Here is a 19,990-nt window from a genome sequence, read left to right as displayed (position 1 = left end):
AAATTACTTTAATAAACTATCCAATTAGTAATGTTAAGTATACTCTTACAGCGCTGCAGAGTGACTAGCAGCAATGTCTGCCATCCTATCATTTGTCATACTGTGAGGTAAATACAGTCTTGGGTAACATTTAGTGTGATTGTGTGTCTATTTAAGGTAAGGAAACTTATTGTCTGGGGATATTCTTGGTTTCATAAGGGCTCAAGAATCTTCAGTTGGAAATTATTAATTATTGTATGGACATATTTTCTTTCCACATATTCTCACAGTATTCAGCAAAAACAAACAGATAATTTCCTTCGGTTTGTATCTCCAACCAACTGTCCCTGTGAGGTTCTGATAGCACGGGACTGGATATATCTGTGGCCAATTATTGGCCATAAATCTACAAAGGGCAGTAGGACCTCTGACAGGTGGCTCTCTTATTGCCTGCTGATTGCTGGAGTGTACCTATTAATCATTTGCTGTATTCTCCACTGGGACCTTTTTTTAGTGGAGGGCGGATAAGAAAAAATGGGGCTACCAACTCTGTTTTGTGCTTTGCTCTGTCATTTGCTCCTTCCCAAATGATGCTCACACTAAATTTGTCAAATGCGAGACATAATCAATGCTGAGCATGATTCATCAAGATTTACTCAAAATGGGTTTTTGTAAGCTCAAGTATATAAGATTTGCAAAATGTCAGTTTTCACACGTAAAAAGCTGACATGCAGACCAATATTAAGGTCGTGGTAATTACAAAAGCGGTTCAAAAAGACTATTTTATATTTTGAAATGTAAAGGACTTGTCATATTCTAGAAAATGTTTTTCATTGCATTCACTGAATCCAGGCACAGCACCCCTATGCCTGTGTCTAGAACAGCTCTGTGAATATATGCCAGTGAAATGACAGCATACTGTACATCACAACTGTAGCCATTTAGTCTCAGTAACTCTATGATATAGCTTGCATATGAACTAGGAATAAATTCCCCTCTCGGCATTTTGACAGCCGCTATTCAGATACTTAGCCCTCATACTCTGCAGACATATTCCACTGCCAGAATCAATTGAGCTGGCAACTATTGCCAGGCCTGAATTTTATCTCCCAGCTGGAAAAAAGGGGGACGGGAACAGAGCATGGAGATATGCTGTTTATCGGTCACACAACTAATTCTCTCTTGATTCCCCTTTTGAAAGTGAACTTGGTATTAATCTACAAGACCTTGAGCGCCTTATGCACACAATCGGCAGTGACGTGTCACTGTTCTTTCTCTTTTTTGGTCAATCTATGACCTTTTGAGAGCAACCCATATTTTAATTAGTACTAAACTAAAAGGCTGCTCCATCCCCCCCCCACTCCTATTTTCCCTTTGTTCTCACAACTCCTTTTTTGTGTCCCAATGAAATACCTGTTAGATATACCACATTCAAGCAGTGATTGAATATCAGCGATGAAGGTTTTTTTTTAACGCTTTAGAAAATTACAAGGGCTTAAGTGTCAGACACATATGCCTGCCAAATGTAATCAGTGAGTAATAAAGGTTTGCCCTTTACACTATAAAAAGCAATGGCAGTACTGAATGTGTACTCAAACTCAGGGCAACAGATCACTGCGCTGTTCAGGCAGTGATTAAAATTATTTCCCATCCACAAAACTCACTGCTATGTTTACCCATGCCTCTTGAACTCTTTCCCACAAATGAAATCAAGTTCTTACCATATGCCTTTATGACGGTGAATAAACTAATCTAACGTGTTTTTTTTATGTTGTTGTCCTGCAGCTCTTGAACTGTTGGGAAGGTTGCTTGAGTGCTGAAAGGTAAGCTTTTACAAATCACATCTGAAGCACAAATCATTGTATAGTCAACAACAAAGATGGGTCATGGCAATTTAAGCTGGGTTTCCATTTCTGCTCCGACCTCAGGACTTTGTGTGTTAATGCTGGTTGCAGCAGAATAGAGCCTTCAGAGGGTAAAGAGTGAAGGCCTCTTGCTCTTTTCTCCCCACTGTTTAATTAGCATGGTCTGAGAGACTGGGATGCCGCTTTAGCAATCACGAATCCTGCCCAGCCAATAAGAACTTGTGTTCAACCACATCTGACAGAGATAAATGGCACGCCGCAACATCTCAGCCTCACCCATCATTTCTGTTGCCCATGCAATAGAGCATTGTGGGAAGACTAGAGGAGTGCCACAAATCTAAGTGGGCATGTGGGTCATTCGATAACCGCATAAATCCATGTGGGTGTTTTCAGTGTGTGTACAGCCTGTTTGCAAAATGAATCAGATCTGCTTGTGTTTGCATTGTATGCACGGTTGTGTGTTTGCTGAGCATACATTCAACATCTTGATGATTAAAGATTCAATAGGTGCATTTTGGAAAAGTTTGAGATGAAAATACACCTCTATTATCAGCCGTTACCACAAAGTTGGGTCGCATTAGAGAAGAGTGCCCCATATTTCCTAATTGTGATGCTATTCATTTGCTCTGCTTCACCCAAATGAGATTCTTGGGCTGGGTCTGGTCAATAGGTGGGGAATTTATGATGGTTTTAGGGAGTAAATGTGAGTCAATCCCAAAAGACTAAGAGGTCGATGTATTCTGCATTCTGCCACTTGAACACTGAAAGCATTTTGGAGCTGAAGGTTTGATTAAAAGAGAGCATATTTTGTGAAAATGTCTGAAAATTGGTCCGTCTTTGAAACAAGGGGACGGTTATTCATCCATGCAAAAGCCTGTATTACCAGAGAGCTTCCACTGAATACATTATTAATACAGAATTATATTTCAAACAGGAGACCTACAGTGTATGTATGTAATAAAACCATCTAAATAATTATAGCCAGTGGTGTTAAAGGTACCATTTGTAAAAGTAAGTATAAAAACAGTAAGTATAAGATTACATCACAGACTAAACTGAACTAAGTTGTAACAGAGAGTATCACCCACACTCCACAAATGAATAGCAACTTCTTGAATGACAATGAATACCCTGCAAGCAAGTGCTGGGTCTAGAACAAACTGAACACATCTGGTTGAACCTGATCACAGTCTCCAGTCCAAAAAAGGAAACGTAAGTCTGAGAACCACTTCAGTTTACATAGTTCAGTTTAAAAAACAAGAAAACGCTTCTGGCTCAATATATATTTTCATTGAATACATTTCCTGTTGCTTATTACTATGCAAGCTGTTCCAGATAAATCGTAAGATGTAATCATTTCCATCTTTTTCTGTATTAAAATGTTGGAATTTGTGACACAGTGTTCTTGCTACATGAATTAACTAGTGTTTGGAAAATCCCTGTCAGAGAGTAATGGATTACCTATTCCTGTGCATTTATTTCCGTCACAGAAGCCTGTTTAACTTGTGACATGAACTTAGTGCATGAGAATAGTGTAACTAGAATAATGCCATCACTTTTAGTTTTACTCTTACAGTTTTCAAATTGCTTTAAAGCCATCAATATCTCAAACTAATGAATTATTATAGAACCCTTTTATATTTTACTAAAAGTAGGGTGTCTTTATAATTTTTCACACATCCTGACACTTAGGACTAACACACACATTTCACTTGTAGGGGGGTTTTAGTAGTAATTTCTGCAGCCTTTTCCTCTGTCTCCTGTTTCAGTGGATCATAGTAAGGGAATAGTTTGTAGCAGTGGGGGCATAATTAGTGATAGGCCTTGGACATGTCATACTCTGTTAGTCAGCCTTGCTTTAATTCATTTGTCTCCTCTCTCTGCTCCTAGCATTCATCCAGGCTGTGTGTATGTAAGTGTGTATCTTTGCTCAGGCGTTACGGTGCGTGTGCATACTTAATGCATCTAGTCAAATTTCATTTGACCCTATATAATACTATTATGGTAATACTGGAAAGTTATTTCATCAGGATGTACGTTTGCGCTTACGTGCTCATGTTTGTATTTTCGGTCTGTCTGTACTAAGATACCTGTGCGAGTGCCCCTTTGATTTCCTGTAGAACAAAAGGAAAACAAATCATTCCATTTTGGCTTTGTCTCTCAAGCTAGAAAGGCTTCATTATTAAGCTGGCTCACGAGGCTCATTTTGGCTATAATTAGAGGAAACCTTTTTGGGCTTTCTTTATTTCTTTTTAAGTAGTTCCCTGTAGCAACACATTTCATAAAAAAAGGTTTTGCATGATGTCACAAAGTAGAGTGGTGATGATTACTGTCAAAGGACGTTTTTTTTTGCACGCTTGTCTGTGTGTGTGTGTGTGTGTGTGTGTGTGTGTGTGTGTGTGTGTGTGTGTGTGTGTGTGTGTGTGTGTGTGTGTGTGTGTGTGTGTGTGTGTGTGTGTGTGTGTGTGTGTGTGTAGTTTGTGTAGGGGTTCAACCTTAGCTGTTGATGTGAGGGCGGATGAAAGCCGCTTTGAGGATACACTATACGATTAGGAGGAAAAGCTCTTCCTCCAACACCTTCCTTTGCTTTTCTCCAATTTTCCCTCTTTCCTTCATCTCCCTCGTTTCTACCCTCTCTCATTCCGCTGCCACTCTTGCTATCTCCTCTTGACTGCCTCTACCCTCCCTCTGTTGTTTCCCTATCCAATTTTCCCTATACATACAGCCCACTCTTTCTCGGTAGCCTCACCCCCATAACTGTTTTCATGCCTGCGCTCATCTAAAACCGCTCCTCTCTCTGTCATCCTTTTTTACCATTCACTCCTGACCCCTCTCTTTTCCCCAACGTGAAGCTGGCAGCAGTGAAGGACACACTGCCCACAGCATGATTAGTCCAAGAAACATTCCCAGAAATCAAGGATTACACAGGCATAAATTAGACTCCAGTATATCATTCATATTCCTATCTGGATTTCAACTACACTTCAAACTTAACTATAGTTTGTGTAGTTAGTGCAGCCTTGTTGCTTTAGATCCACAACTCATTTCAAGATGTAAATTCATAAATGTGGAGCACGGGGTTCAGGTGTGTGCCCAGAGCCATTGTAGGGAATATTCCTTCAGCCATAGCACATGGTACCTCTACAGATAGGAACCCTTATGCTTCTCTTCTTTCCTCATGCCACATTAGCTTTACAAAGAAAAGAAGAGAAAAAAAGACACTGCAGTGTTTAGAATTGAACCTTGAATTTGAAGCAAAATCAGAAAATAGCCAGATTTGTACAGTTTTGCTTGATTGGATTATTCCTCAGCTAACCTCCTGAGCAGACCAAACAGTGTGAACCCCTTCTATCCCAGATGAAGTATATACTGATACCAATACAAACCGAGAAAAATACAATTTCACAAGCTAGGTATGTGAATTTCTAAATGGATACTCTTACAGGCCTTGAACTGCAGCAGTTGTTTAAAAGGTGCACTATGAGTTCCTGCATGGTTTCATTTTTTTTTTAAGATAATTTTTTGGGCATTTTCGGCCTTTATTTTTGAGAGGACAGATGAAGACATGAAAGGGGAGAGAGAGGTGGGAATGACATGCAGCAAAAGGCCACAGGCTGGAGTCGAACCCGGGCACGCTGCGTCGAGGAGCAAACCTCTACACACGGGCGCCCGCACTACCAACTGAGCTATCTGGGCACCCACATGGTTTCATTTTTGTATCAAATCGTAGGCATCTCTCCTTGATCCGCTAGCTGCCTGGCCGCTGAATACACTGTGAAAAAGCCCAGTCTCGGGAGACAACGCAGGGGTCGTAAACGTCAAACAAACACTAGGGGCACAGGCTGTGCACCAAAATACAACAAACCATGTTCCAGCCAATCACCGACAAGATGGTTGGGGGAAGGGGTGGGGGGGACAGTGAGCAGAGTTAATTGAGTAACGTGAGTTGTATCTGAGAGTAGCTGCTGCAAACGTGGTTTGTTGTATTTTGGTGCACAGCCTGTACCCCTAGTGTTTACGACCCCTGTGTTGTCTCCCGAGACCGGGCTTTTTCACAGTGTATTCAGGGGGCAGGCAGCTAGCGGATCAAGGAGAGATGCCTACGATATGAGACAAAAATGAAATCGTGCTGAAATTTAAAGTGCACCTTTAAATTATATTATCACATCAGTTCTTATAGCGCCCGCATTTTGTGCATATTTATCACAACATTTGTTATTATTCAGTATAAACGGCATATAATGAAGATTGCATCAGAGTTGTGCTGTTATTACTCTAGACGTTTATCCTTTCTATTACCCCTCAACAGAAGACAGACATTGACTATGGTTTATTCAGACTTCAGATACACACCAAAGTCCGCTAGTTGCAAAAAAGCTTTCTTGTTCTTTTCTTAAGTAGCACTAATTTTCTATGTATTCAGAGGAAATTAGGACTGCTTTCAAACTAACAAATATGGCTGACTGAGATAAAGCTCCACACTGCCTAGCTCTGCTCACGCCAGCAAAACAAAATGTTTCTGGTGGGAGTGGATAAATGGCAGACAAAATATGTCTTTTCATTGGGTCGCTCTGGTCTCTACATTTTTTCCCCCTTTTTCATTGGCTTCAAATGACAAATTATGGTTCATGTTTTCTTTTGTGTTAGTTGTCACCAGATGTGATTGATTCTTAACATGGAAACAAAGCACAAAGCACTTTGCGTGTTGGTGGGTTGGCTAACATTTTAAGCTTGAAAGGTGCAGTGTATGTTTTCGTGCAACTGTCTAATTCATATTAGACTAGTCAAAGAGCAAAATGAGGACTGACCTGCCATACCTTTGTGCAACAAGTGCCTTGTCTTTCAAAATACCTCACTGGGCCATCAAAATCATTCAATAGTAATCTAATAATTCAGTATTGTTAAGAGATTTCTCCTCAGACACATAACTTAGATGTTCACCTTAAAGCTTGCATATCTTATGTGCCCATGCTCACTAGGATTATTTGCACAATCGTAATTCACTGTCTACTATTTAAAGAGCCTAGGCAGCTTGTTTGCCATTGATTTCATTTATAAGACTTCTATATTTTACTCCGTGCAAATCAGAGCAATTGTTTCCAAGTGCATGCATGAATCAATGCTTCCCTAGAGTCTGCACTGGTGACTGCATGCAGCTCAATACCTCCAATTTATGTTTTAATTACGATGATCTACTAAGTGTTGGGAGCTCGGCCCTGCTCTCACTCGGCATCAACAAGCCCAGCAGCGTGCATCGTATTGTACGTTGCATTTGACCGTCTACATAGGCAGACAGTGGTTTTGACTGCATTCAACAAATTGCGTCTCAACTATGCTGATTTGTAGTGATGATGATGGAGAATGTAGTTGCAAGAATGTTGCGCCTTTTGCTGACATGAATACACAATACTTTAAGGACATGTATACAATGGGAAAATGATTTTTTTAAAACGTATTAGTAAACGTAAAAGTATTGCAGTTATTTATATAATTACAGCACTGTGTTTACTTTTGGGAAGCCACACAAAAAAGCAGGCAGTGGTTAATTTAATGATTTTCTATCAATTGTTAAGACAGAGTATAAAAACAACAACTGCTCAGCCCTGACAGCCTTCTATGACCATGTGGCACCAGACCGGATTTTATACCCCTCCATGTTTGTTCAGTACTGGTTTTGTTTGGCAGAACAGTATATCATTTGATCACTTGCCATTAGAAGTGATTGCTCAACTCAGTATGCCATATAAGAGGCTTCTGGCAAGCCTGAAAGTCATAAATTTTATTGACTCCTGTAATTAGGGCAGATCAATAAAAGGCAGTTTCTTTCACTGCTTCTTAGGACTGTATTAGTCGGTGCACTTTTCTTGGTCTTGGTTCCATGATGACATAAAACCACCATAAAATGTTGAAGAAAATGTTTATAGTGTATTTTACAAACATACATTTCGCAGCACAACAGCTTTTATCAATATAAATCTGAAATCTTGGAGAAATATGCTATTTTATGGAGAAAGAGACCACCAGGGCTCTGCTTTCAGAGATGTCTTTATAATTAGTTGCTGTTGTTTTTTTTGTTTCACCATTTGCAGATGCTCCACCAGTAATACCTAATATAATACAGTAGGAAAACAGCCCCATAGTGTGCTGCTGTCAAGCCTCGTAAGTTGATAGCTGTGTCTTTGCACAAGAAGAATCCCTTTCTGTCAAACAACAGCTGGTGAAGACAACATGATGTGGAGGCCATGGACGAGTGAGCCATCAAACCTCCGTCTCTGACAGTACTTTGGCAAGCCACGTTTCATAAGAGTCTGTCTCACTCTGCTCTGCTTTTATGGTGCATGAATCAATGATAATTGTGCTGTGTTCTCACTTGAATGGCAGAAGTATCACCCATGCGGCAACAGTCAAAAAAAGGAGAGTTTGCAGGGATGGATCAAGGAATACCCAGAAATTAGCAAGAATGAAATGAATCACGGTTCCCCTGGGATTATGATTCATTAGCTGGAAAATGTTTCATTCAGAAGGCATCGGCAGCACCGTGCCAATAAGGCTAATATGATATAAATTATGAGCAGCTATGAAAAGCAAGGTTACGCTATGCATGACACTGTCTGTTGACATACTGTAGGAGCAAAGAAGAGTTGTGAAAGGCAATGAATCTATAGCTGTAGCTGACCCAGCGGCATGCAGAAGGTGAATGAATCATTCCCTTTAGGGACTACTAAAGCATTTGTTTAGTTTTTTTTATTATCATCATTGTATTTTACCAAAGCTGTATAGCATGTTGTATGGGCAGAGTAGATTTGATCAAATATGCTACTCAAAAGCTTTCAAGCAAACTGTGTGATCAATCAAAGCCCAACAACCTTATCCCCAGCTCCATCAGGGCCTAATTCCAGTCCAAACCAAGCTCCCATTCTCTTTTCCCTTATCCCCTCTGAAAAGCCCAGTGATTAGAAGTAGACTTAAAGTCGACTATAGCCCCCCCACACACACACCTCGCCTTACCCAATTCCCGACGGGACCTTTCTTGAATCCCCAAAGCCTCCCCCAGTTTATCAGCATCAGGGGATCAGGCAATCTCTCCCCCCCACTTCAAACGGGGAGCCCAATGTGTTGTGCGGCCTTTGGTGTAATCTCTTTGGCTGTTGACAGATCTAGCGAAGGGTCAGCTGTGATAACAGGATCACTCAGGTGTAGACAGGAGGGGGCACTGCTAAAGAAAGGGACAGAAGCTAAAAAGAGAGAAATGTGGGTGAGTGCAAGGTGAGTTCTGCTGGTGAAGTGGAGCTGGTAATTCAGATGAGGAAGAGGATTTTTGTGGAGCAAAGCCACAGGACATGCATGGAGTTACATGCTCACACATAAGCAAAAGCACACTCACCCACTTAGGCGATGACAGTAAAACTAGGGGTGGAATGATTGGTAACTCAACAACTACTTTATTTGAATAATCGATTAATTGTTTGTCATTAGCACAAATGCTAAACATTTGTGGTTTCCAGCTTTTCAAATGTGATGATTTTGTACTTTTCTAAGTTGTATCACAGTAAAGTCAATATTGTTGTATTGACTAAAATAGATAAATAGATGAATCAATAATGAAAATAATCAAAAAGATGAGCGGTAACATTTGGTGCCAAATGTGATTAAAAAAATACAATTATGTCTATAGTTATGTTTAGTTATAGTATGTGAAAAATGTGGAAATAATAGAAAAATATTTGGTTACAAACTGAGCCCTCTTTGACATGGCTGGATGCCTGACAGATGGGTGAGGCACCCTGACCGAAAGCAACTTTGGCCTGTCTGCCTCGTTGATGCATCCACTAGCACTCTGACCTGGCATCTTATTAAAACTGCTATCACCCATAGAGAAAGAAACAGTGCAGCAGTGGACATAAATAGTGGAAAAAATGGAAAGGTAAAAAGGTTGTGCAAAACTGAAGAGCTACAGTGTCAATTTTACGCTTGGGCATCCAGTTGACATGGAGCAACAATCACACATAAGCCATTACTTACACCAAATACGCAAAGTTTTACAAACATATTGCGTTTGCATGCAGACACACTAACAGACTCTCTCTCGCTTTTTTTCTGACTTGCTCGCTCTCTAACACACACGCTGAGAAGCAGCATGGTAGGCAGTGACACAAAGCTAATGCCTTGTCACACAGGCTGTCAACAGATTAGCCAGTGGATTACACCCCAGCCATTAGATGTGCACAGAGCGAAAGGCCACAAACATGGCAGAGAGATGGAATAGACTGAAAGGAGAGAGTGAGACAGAGTGTGAGACTGGTAGTGATAGGGCATATTCTGGCATAAGGGCATAGGAAAAAAAAAACTAATGGAGGGTAGGTTAAAGGAGAGGAAAGGAAAAAGAAGGCAAATAAAGGCTGGTTAAGTAGTGCAAAGACAGAAGTCAAAGTGACACAAAGGAGATGTTAGACGGTAATATGTAAAGATAAGAAAAAGGGATTGGGTTGAGAGAGTTTGCTACGAAAGATAATCAGACAGACAGGACAGTAAAGGTAATAACAATGGTAAAGGGAGAGACACGGAGAAAAGCAGAATAAGTATGAGGAAGAGTGGGAGAGCATCCGACAGCACATGAGGGAGCAGAGAAGAGGAGAAGTTGTTTAGTTTGCAGGGGGAAAAAAAGTAAACGGATGGGTGGAGTAGAGGTGATGAGAGAGACATGAGAGGGAAGAGAAAAGGGAACAAGGATGCTAGAAAAACAGAAAGAGAGGGGAAGAGAGGGTAGGGGAGGAGTGGTGAGAGATGTAAATGAAAGGACCAGGAGTAGAGATTGGAGCGGAGAGATGGGATGTGAAACACCAGAGGAGCGGATGGAGAATACTCTGCAGTACATTAAAATGGAGTGTGCAGGTGAGAAAAATAGGTGATAGGAAGTGGAAGTTGGACCTTAATGTAGAGTTTGACAGATAAAACTTAAAGATGGAATTAGTGAAGGACAGTGGACTATATACACATTTGTCCTTTCAGTATCTAGAGCCATCATCATGGTTGGGCCTCAGTGTATTCTGTCTAATCTCAAGATAGACATAGACAGAAATGTTGATATGTTACAGTAGGAAAAGCACCGTTGTAAATAATAAAATTCAGTTTTAGGGTTCTGGTTTTGTTAACGCTGGCTCGCTGTCACATTGTCATGGCTGAGGACTCTGAATAGAATGCAGCTGTCATTAATGTTATATGTAGCACCTGTCCTTTTCCCACTATGATAAGTCAAATTGTCTGCTGTGAAAAAGGCCTATTTATGCCACGATTGTAACCTTTTGTATTCAGGCATTTTTTTTAGACTAGCTTAGCTGATCTGGTCAAAAACATTGCTAATGTCAGATTTATGCTTTGTGTCTCTTAAAGCTGCAATTATTGATTTGTCTGGCCACTGGGGGCAGCAGAACAAGCTGAAAAAACCCAGCATCTGACACATTAAGTTGTAATCGTGAACATATTAGCAAACAGTTGCCTATTTAGCAACCAGCAGACACGGAGCAACATTAGCCTTTATATGGAGTCAAGTTTTAATCACCTGATGAATGAAAATCCAGTATTACTCTCCTATTAGCTTCGTTTTGGTCTCCACCAACTCCTGAGAAACTGTGCCTTAATGCTAGACGTTCAACATTGTTCACCAGCTACTGGCTCACTTTATCTATTACTTAGTGCTGAGCAGGCAGGGCACAGTGTAAAGCTAGGTTGATGCTGGAGTTTGCAGGCCATAGAACTAAAACATTGAGCAAAGAGAAAGCAAGAGAAAAAACAATATGTATAGCTTAGAGGAACAGCAGAGTTGGGTGATGATTCTCTGTGGGTTTGTTAATATGAGCAATAGCTTTCACATTAAACACAGTCATATGATCCATTATTAATATAAAAGTGCAGCTTTAAATTCTGCCAATGAATTAAAAAAAACTGATAGCTAGTCACTAGGCCAAGTTTGACTAATATGTACTTAACTTTGGCTTAGTGTTAGAATTTGGTTAGATTGACAAAACAATCTCACCTCAACCTCCATTTGGTAGCTCAATGGTGTTTTAAGCCCCCAACGTCTCCTTCCAGGCAGCGCTGCGACCATTGACTTGAAGGCACCTAACCTTAACCCTAACCATAACCATTGCCTAATCGACTTCAAGGCAGCGCTGCGATCGTTGACTTCAAGGCACCTAACCCTAACCTTAAAGGTGCTGTAGGTAGGATTGTGAAGATCCAGGACTTAGCCAAAAAATTTGAACATCAACAACTTCTCCGTCCCTCCCCCCTTTTCGCTAAAGCCCAAACGGTCTCCTAAGCCCCTCCCCCCACATGGGAGAGCTTTGCAAGATAGAGCGCGTGTGAAGAGGGGGGAAGGAGAAGAAACCTATCTGCAGCTCGTGCGCGGGGAAGGGGGAGGGGAGGACACTATGAAATGCATGTGTCTGAGCAGTGATTGACACTCAGTTAGTAACCCCCCCCCTGATTGGAGCATCTGAACAGGGAGCGGTGGATTTTTGCAAATCGCACTACAGTCTGTAGGTGGTCCCAGAGGAGCCGGATTTCTTTTTAAATGACCTGCTTCATGTAGTTCTACTCGAACATAGGGTCAGTTTCAGCAAATATGACAAAGTTAGTTTTAGAAGTCTTACCTACTGCACCTTTAACCTTCACCCTAACCCTAACCATAGTGATTGCCTAATCCTAGTAGTGATGTTGGGGGCTTAAAACACAGATAAACCATCATTTGGTATCTGTTCTAATGCTTTTGATCCAATGCTTTTTTTTTTTTTTTTTTATCAGAAAATTGATTTTGCCAAATAATCATAGATGTTCAATCAAATTCATACTAATTTTATAATTTTATTTGATCAGTTTGTAAAGCTTTTTCTAAAGTAAATACAAGAGAAATTATTATTATTACAACTGGACCTCATTGGGAGACACGTTCACAAAGACACCCAATATACTGTAACTCTTGTTAAATGTAGACACTCTGCTTTCCTCTAGAGTCTAAATGTTACTAACTGCAGATGGCAGTATTAATGACAGCAGTGTCAGAAACTTTTCAAGCACTTGTCAGTTTAACTTTTAGCACAGCACACTTCTATCACCATCTGCTGAGGAGAATCGAAGCTATACTCCCTGCATTGTGAGGCAATAATGACACTTAGGCTTTTTATTATTTCCTTCTTTTTTCAATCAGTCTCTGGTTCCAAGTGGAGAGGTGTCAGGCCTTTTCAGTTTGCGTTTCATTTTATGATAATCTACTTCGCTGCCCCTACCATCACCACCACCTACAGCTCCCACCACAAAACCACTTTGCAGATGTAATGGCATATAATTGTCTGCTGGATTTGCCTGTTAGCAGCTTCATTTCGAGTACAAGAATTGGAAGGGAAGATGTCAAGTTAACGGGACCTATTGGGAAATTCTGATATCCATTCAGAACAGATTGTAGTGTGTAAATTGCTTGTATACTATGTGCTACGAGTAGGCCTACGTAGCAGTATATTTCACCAATTATTCTTGGTGACTGAGGTGGGAAGGGCTTTACATGTTTGCATGTATGCCAACATGCGTGTGTGCTTTTTTTGTGTGCGTGCATGCATACATGAACGTATATATTGTCTGTGTGTTAGACAGCAAAGCTGATGTCATTCAGGACACTTCAGCTGGTTGAGTGATTTGAATGTGTGCTGCGGAATGAGCTGAGTCTCACAAGTGCCGGAGGGACATGGGGGAGACTAAATGTGTGAATCCCCACAGGATATTTAGACCGTTTATTATGATAAGCCTTTGCACGCACACATTCTGCACATAAACATACATAAGTACACACATAAACTCGTGTGCACATATGTAAAGAAAGAATGAAAGACTGGGGGCAGATAACGATAGGAGAAAGTGATAAGGAGACAAAGAAAAGTAAGAAAAAGAGCAAGAGATGCTCTGAGACACATGAGTCACATATGCACAGTGATAGGTTTGTAGGTCACAACCTATAAAGACTACCAGCCTATCCATAGCCATCTCATGAGGGAGTCATTCCACCTTTTAAACCCCCTCTCATTTCAAAGCGAGCCCAGATGTAAGTCAAGGGGCTGCTTTGGATCAGCCAGAGAAAAACTAATTTCCTTTGCCATTTTACGAGCATTTAATTTGAAACAATTAAGATATTACGGTGCTTCAGATTCACTACACAGAGTGACAGCTGGGAGCAATCCCATAAACCCCTGAGCCAGTGAATGAGGCATCTTGCTTCTCTCTTTTGCTCCACTCGCCTCCTCCTTTTCCATCTCCTCTCTGTTATTTCATTGACGCATTTAGCTTAAGGCTCTGTTGACGTGAATGTGTTACCTTTGCCTCAGTTGAGATTTCGCCGCTACCGCCAATTACTTTAGGAGCTCATAAATGCACCAGTTTGCTGATGATAGAATGGCCTAATTTCCCAAGACTAAAGGGAGGAAGCGAGCACAGAGGATGTTTACCTTCTGGATGGCTTTTTCCATCACAACTGTTTTTACTGCGTTATTGGATTTATAGCACAAGATGCATGACTCATCTTTGGAGGAACTTAATGAGAAAGATGCAAACTACAGGGGGCAGCAAACAGTAAGCTAAGGTGCAGACGCTTGCACTGTACATTGTGCCAGTGTGGTCAACGTCATGAAAAAGCACTTTTCATACATGCTACTGGACATAGTTGAACTGGAACAATTGTTTGACATCATGCAGTTGTTTACTTTGTGGACTTTGAAGGCACATATATTGATGACACTCCATGTCCTATCTGTCCGACACTTGAAGAACTTTGTCACTCCCTGGCTTCGAATTCAAGCTAGCTTTGTCAGCACTCACCCATCAATTCACTTCCTCCTCCCCACTGGCATAGGAGGGCATCAGAGGTGTGAAATTGATGAAGGTGTACTTGTGAAAATGTCAGTGGGGGAATAACTGGCCAGAGAGAGAGAGAGAGAGAGAGAGAGAGAGAGAGAGAGAGAGAGAGAGAGAGAGAGAGAGAGAGAGAGGTAGGATATATTTTGGGGTGGAGGGGGTGACAGATAGGAGTGGAAAAAGGTTCTTTTCATGAACACTGAACTGTAAAATGGAGGACCCAGTGCAAACAATGGCTGTGATCAATCGGCTATGGTGAGAGGCTTCTCGTAAATACCCGATGCCAGCCCGCACACGCTGAAAGAGAAAGAGAGAGACAAAGAAAGGGATGGAGAGAAAGAGGGAGTGGCAGAAAGACACAGACAGAGATGAGGTATGTGTCACTATTAGTTTGGGGAAGGAAAGTCAGAGAGGTAGAGAGCAGAAAGAGTGGTTGTAGAGAGAGTAAGGAGAACGGGCAGATAAATGAGCAGCAGAGAAAGATGATGGCAGGAGAAGGTAAAAGGCTTTTAGAGTAGGGAATGTTTAAATAAATGAAAGGACAATTAAGGGGAGTGGAGGGAGATGGGGGGAAAAAAATCAACACACTGAAAAAGGAAGAGTGCATTTTTGTTCAGACACGCACGTGAATTCAGGCAAGCTGGAGCAATTTCAAAAGAAAAGAAAAAAGGAGAGAACTAGTTAATAAAATAAAAACAGATGATAATCAATAAAAAATTATCAGATCATATAACATAAGGTAAGAATTGCGCGTGTAGTCAGACAGTCCAAAACCCAAATATGTTCAATTTACAACAATATAGCCTAAAGCATGAAGGAGAAGTCATTTTTTACATTTAACAAGCTGGAGATAGAGCAGTTTTCCTTTTTGACTTAAACAATTAGTTGATGATTGAAATTGCTGTCGATTCATTTAACAAATTGATTGATCGACTACGCATTTCAGTGCTAGCTTATTATACGTGTACACATACTGTACAGTAAAGCACACGTTCATTTTTTTGGGATGTTTTGCATTTGCATAGAAACAGCACACCATATGACTCAAAAGCAGAGCGGCTAATGCATCTATCTGTATCCATGGTGACGGATGTTTCCCCGCATATTGAGAATTGTGCAAGCGCTTCTTACAATTTGTCCACTTATGTATATCATCGCCCTTAACAGCGAGTGGCCTCCACCGCTGCAAACGTGACTTCATGCAGGTTGATAAAAAGCAGTGAAGTGTGAACAGGGTCGGGATCAGTTTGCGGAAAGACCTTTGTCGCCCCCCTGTTGTCCACTTCCACGGGGTCACTACCACTTTCTTGACTCCTCCCGATTCTGGATCTACATTTCATAATCCCAGAATAAATGCCAAGTCGATTGCCGCTTATCACATTAAGCACAGACCACACACACACACACACACACACACAACCATTTGCATATGCACGCTCTAACTACACAAACATTCAGATACAAATTTGCATGGTTTCACTGGACAGGTGTCCTGAGCGGAGTTCCACAGAGGGACTCTGTCAGGCAGGAGTTGACTCAATCTGTCTAAGCCCCTCTCCCTCGCTACCTCTATCTCTCTTTGCCTCTCTGCGCAGGCTGCTGCACACCATGGCTGCTCGTGCCATCCCAGTTGATCTCTTAATGGACCTAATTGCTTTTCAGCTCATTGCACCCCATGCCAACACTAAACTAAATCAAACCGAGGTCCCATCCACAAGCCTCTTCGCAAATCTGATTTCGCTTGACATCATAATAAGGTGATATTGACTACTCATGACTCAGCAGTTCCAGAACAGATGAGTAAGCGCGGGCCTCTCGTCACAGCGTGCCCCGTGACAGGCGGAGCAGTTCGAGTCATGTAAGAGTTCAAGTTGCCCTCTTTAGGAGTGCAGCCCATTGTGTTTTCATTGACAATATGCGTGTGACCTTCTCTGTGGCAGACAGTATATTATGCATTGTTGCACACTGAATTATGGATTATAAACACTGATGTACACAAGGAATACAGTAGATGCTGCCTCACACAGCACAGTATGCGTAGTCATGTTTGCTTCTGTGGTCTCACTACTGTGGCCTTCCCTTGCCAAGCTGGTGCCATGGTGGGTACTCTAGTCAAAAGCTATTTCAAAGCTAATCAAATTTTATCCAACATGTAACATACGCCTGCAGTCAGCTCCTTCAACACTAGACTACACGTTAGCTTTGCCAGAATTTAACATTAAGTGCAGTCAGCTCTTGAGGTATTGTGACACCAGGCTGCAGTAAACTGCTCCAAATATAGTTAATATCTAACGTAACACTGTTGGCAGCACCACCAGTAAGAGCTAATGTATTACCACAATGCCTTCTCCAGGTCCAAAACCTATTTTCTCAATCAGCTTTTTCCCATGAGCACGTTTTCTGCCAAATTTGACATAAAATCTTGTTGCCATATATTTCTGTGCGCTTATCAAAGTTAGCTACATTGGAATCAAAATGTGATGACAGCTGTGGGATTGTTTGCTCAGGTTGCCTGCACTGTCGATCAAGCTACACCCACAAAGTCCTGATGAAGCTGATTAGCGGAGTTCTGCGAAACTTTCAATAAATAATATTTAAAGATGTTTTCTGCACATTTTACCTTCGACTGCTGCTTACAGACGTGAATATGTAATGTGACAGAGAAATACTTAATAATTGAGAAGGTTTTCAGAGGCTTTAATGTACTGCCTGATACAAAAACTCTTTATAGGGTCATACCTGTTTTTATCCTATTATGTGATTAATTGGCACAGTTTTCACTTTTCAGGAAACTATCTTGGGGGGATAATTTGAAAACATAACTAGGTTTAATTTATTAATCTGGTTTCAGGAGGCGTTAAAGAGCGTTTTGCCCTGGGGAAAGTGCTATACAGCGGTCATTGTTTCCAAGTTATGTGTAGGTCGCTATAGGTGAATTATTTTGATGTTCTCACTGATTGTGTAAGACTCTGGATATAGCTGTCAGACATCAGACCAATATATTAACCACTTCTTCCCTGTCATGTACGTAATTATGGCTATCAGTGCTCATGAAAGCATGGCTGTATGCTTAGTCATCCATCATGTCTGACAGATTCTAAGAAGGAGAGAAGTATTAGATGTCTCGGCCAAGGACTACAGATGGGTGTTGGTTTACATTTTTTGTGACTTAGAGATGTGTGTAATATCACCTTGGCATTTGTCGCTTTTAGCCCACCCCTCTCACCACCCACCGCCCTCTCCCTCTCTTGACTGCTTGGGCAGCGGCCATAAACAAGTCAATCTCAACACATTGGATTAGATTTATCCGCTTAAAACAGATTGTTATCCCGAAGAGCGTGAGCCTCGCTTGATGGGGAAATTAATTTTACGATGACTGGTTTACTTGATCAGAGTTGTGTGGGAGGAGGGGACTATAAATGCATCAACTCTGGGGCGTGAGGAGCTGAAAACAACAGTCCTTGTTTTTGATTCAGACAAGTTGTTTCTCTTCTCCGCACTATTATACATGGTGTTGTCTTTGGGTCGCCGAAACTGGAGTAATGACTTGACTGACAGTCATTTGTAATTCGCCAGCGACTTGTCAAGGGTGAAAAGGCCTGCACTTCAGGCTATAGGGAGATTGACAGTGAACGATATTGTATTTTCACGTCTGTCTGCCTAACATTAAATTGACAGTTTTGCATGCAGAATTATAAATAGGCTGCATGATCAGAAGTAAATGCAATGTATCCAGAATTGAAATGCTGTCCATGGAGGAGAAAAAAAAAAACACATTCTAAAATAACAGCCCTAGTGTTAAACTGATATGGTAGTTATTGGATTTTGTTACAATGGAACTGACCTCAGCCTATTGAGCAACAAAATCCAGTCTGAGCCTAGTCCTTAGTGTAACTTTGTCTGACAACCATCACTGAAAACCTCTCTTTTTTGCAGACTAATAGCAAACCTCTTTCCTTGGAACTTAAAGACGACCTTAATTGATTTTATACCTGTTTTGCCCGTCTGTTTCTCAACCAGACATTTTTAAGCTGATACATATGAGAAAAGTATGACTTCAAGAAGTAGTTCTATCCCCACTGACACACTCCACCCTGAAATGAAATGTAAAAATCGATTTGCTTTATATAGTAACTATACTTCCATAGTCCACAAGACCACAACTAAAGACAGTGCTAAGAGAAAATGTATCATTTGGGTACCACCAACTCTAGCAGCGTGACACAAAGGGGCTGTCAAGGACTGAGTCAAGAGCAATGCCAGTGGCTCGCTGTGGCTGTACTTGGGGACAGCAGCGCTTTGAGCTAAATGCTAATGTGAGCATGCTAAGATACTCATACTGTCAATGTTAACATGTTGATTTTTAGCAAGTATAATGTTTGGCATGTTCACCGTCTTGGTTTAGCATGCTACCACTTGCTAATTAGCAGTAAACACAAAGGACAGCCTGAGGCTGATGGGGGTCATTAATTCTGCAGGTATTTGTTTGATGTTGAGATATTTAAAAAAAAAAAAAAAAGGTAAAAATGTTGACCTGCTGGTGGCGCTCCATTAAAGCTATTAGGATTCATCCTCTCGGGACCATGAATGTCTGTACAACATTTAATGGCAATTTATCCAGCAGTTGCCAAGATTTCAGTAAGATATTTCACAGTAAACGCATCATTGAATATTGCATTGAAATGATTCTTTGGCAGCCTGTAGGGGAACCCACTACCATTGTTCAGTGTGAGACGAAGAAGAAAGATAATTTAACAGAATTTCAAAATAAATAAGAATATTCAATGCTTATTAGTTTTGTAAAATCAGAATAGTCCCTGTAGATTCACTGTGTAGGCAGGTACACAGAAAAACACAAACATCAAAAGATTTGCTTACATTATTCATCCAAAGCAAATGCATATTGATTCAGTATAACCTTTAGCATCTTCAGCTATATTTGCATTGTATTTACATAATAAATATCAATCAGTGCTACACTTTGCCTGACCACACACACGTATGTAAACATGCCCGAGGAAGTATATCAAACACTGTTTGCTCACTTAATGGTAATGTGTGGCCATTGTCCTAGCACAAAGAAAACACTTGCCAAGTGAGTTAAATGGCCCTCCTACTGTCAAGAGTATTAATAGGCAAACTTGGAGGATGTGGTAATGCTGCATCTTAGCCTGGCACTCAGGTTTCTTTTGTCTTGGATCCTTCATACTGAAGGACATTTGGATTATAGACTACCACGTCATGTTGGG

General features: G+C 41.0%; 1 protein-coding gene and 1 long non-coding RNA gene across 27 annotated transcripts in view; one reads left to right on the top strand and one right to left on the bottom strand.

Moving 5' to 3' along the window:
* The window catches only part of LOC120573258 (receptor-type tyrosine-protein phosphatase delta), a 363,765-nt gene that overhangs the window by 209,822 nt on the left and 133,953 nt on the right, over positions 1-19,990 (top strand). For all 26 annotated transcript variants that reach the window (XM_039822875.1, XM_039822879.1, XM_039822873.1 and 23 more), the window contains exon 9: positions 1,765-1,802. The gene's annotated coding sequence lies outside the window, so the exon portion shown is untranslated. The remainder of the gene's footprint in view (positions 1-1,764; positions 1,803-19,990) is intronic.
* The window catches only part of LOC120573266, a 254,868-nt gene that overhangs the window by 111,578 nt on the left and 123,300 nt on the right, over positions 1-19,990 (bottom strand). The gene's annotated exons all lie outside the window — the stretch shown is intronic.

The sequence above is a fragment of the Perca fluviatilis genome, chromosome 14, assembly GCF_010015445.1.
Source record: "Perca fluviatilis chromosome 14, GENO_Pfluv_1.0, whole genome shotgun sequence".
NCBI lineage: Eukaryota > Metazoa > Chordata > Actinopteri > Perciformes > Percidae > Perca > Perca fluviatilis.
This window is presented reverse-complemented; position numbering and strand designations above follow the sequence as displayed.